Below are 1,684 nucleotides of genomic sequence, written 5' to 3'. Positions count from 1 at the left end.
TCTCATTTTTAAATTTATATCCCTAGGACCTGCCTAATGTCTAGCACAGTTTCTTGATAAATCTTTTTCACTCATTTACTTATTCATTCATTTATTCATTCCTGTGGATAATGTCACTAAGGATGTATATGAGCAGAAAATGGAGTAAGTAAAGTATGTATACAGCATGAGTGGTGCATGAGTACCCCCCCCCCCAGACACTGAAAGAATGAGAAAAAAGACATCTGACCTGCTGGATAAATGCATAAGATATGGGAGAAGATACAGATAGGAATTGCAGAGGATGAAGCAGTGTGGATGCCCCTTGGAGGAGGAAGTACCCATTACCATGACCAGATTACTATGCTTTTTAGCCTGCTGGTGGGTCTGCCTGCCTCAAATCTCCCCTCACTCCCATTCATCCTTTATTTGGCCACCACAGTAATTTTCTCAAAGTGCAGGTCCATTCATCTCACATTCACTTCACCGCTATTCAATAAATTCCAATGGCTCCCCAATATCTTAAGGAGCAAATTCACGATTCGCTGTTTGCTATTCAAACCTAGCCTCCTCTGACCTGTCTGGTCTTCTTACAGCTTCCTCCCCAACACTCTTCAATCCAAGGATGTTGGCTTCCTGACCGTTCCACAGAAAGATACCCCATCTTTCTGTTCTAGGCATTTTCTCGGACTCTCCTCCATATCTGGAATGTTCTCCTTCCTCAATTCTGCCTGACTTCTTTTACATATTAGCTAAAAGGCCTTACTTTTTACAGGAAGGAAGCTTTTCCCAATCCCTCTTCTGTCTAGTGCCTTCTGCAGTTAATGATTTCCTATTCATTTTGTGCATAGCTTGTGTTTATTTGTTACTATATTGTCTCCCCAATGAGAATGAGAACTCCTAAAGGACAAATTACTATTGTCTTTTGCCTCCTTTCACATCCTCCAAACTTATTACAGTTCTAGGCACATAGTAGGTTCTTAATAAATATTTATTGATTGATTAATAAATTTTAAAACCACCATCACCCATAATAACAACAATCCTTTGTGAAGTGGCCTGGCCTTTCCCTAGTGAAGCAGGAACAGACCAAAGCCTGAACCATGAAATGGGCATAATAACAGCACCTACTTTGTGGGCTTATTGTGAGGATCAATGAGATATTTGTAAAGTACTAAGTTAAGTGTCTGACACTTAATAAAAGCTTGCCCCCCCTCTTCCACGAGGAGCTTGCATTCCACTGGAGGAAATACCCTATGCACACACAGAGATATATGAAATATATCAAGAGAAATCTGAGGTCATTTGTTGCAGGGAAGCAAGTTAGATCTGAGGATCTTGTAGAGATTTTCACAGAAACTGAGAATTGAAGATGTTAGTTTTGTTTTTGAAATAATTGTGTTTTTGATGGCCAGGGAGGCAACCCAAGTCAAGGATGAGAAAAATAGTGATCTGGACTGCTTTGTACTATCATTGCAGCAGTGTGCTGGGAAAATATTTAGGGAAGAAAGGAAAGGATTATTGATTTAAACATGTTTCCTATATTTTACATAGATTGTTTGCAGAGTACTTTTCAGAACTAAGATTGGTGCAGTGAATGGAATGCTGGGCCTGGAGTCAGGAAGATTCAGTTTCCTGAGTTCAAATCCAGACTCAGACTCTCTCTCTCTCTCTCTCTCTCTCTCTCTCCCTTCCTTCCTTCCTT

Source organism: Petaurus breviceps, unplaced genomic scaffold, assembly GCF_028583685.1.
Source record: "Petaurus breviceps papuanus isolate PSGF00001 unplaced genomic scaffold, PetGlider_PUasm1.0 139, whole genome shotgun sequence".
Classification (NCBI taxonomy): domain Eukaryota; kingdom Metazoa; phylum Chordata; class Mammalia; order Diprotodontia; family Petauridae; genus Petaurus; species Petaurus breviceps.
The sequence above is the reverse complement of the archived record's forward strand: the minus strand, read 5'-3'. Positions refer to the sequence as shown.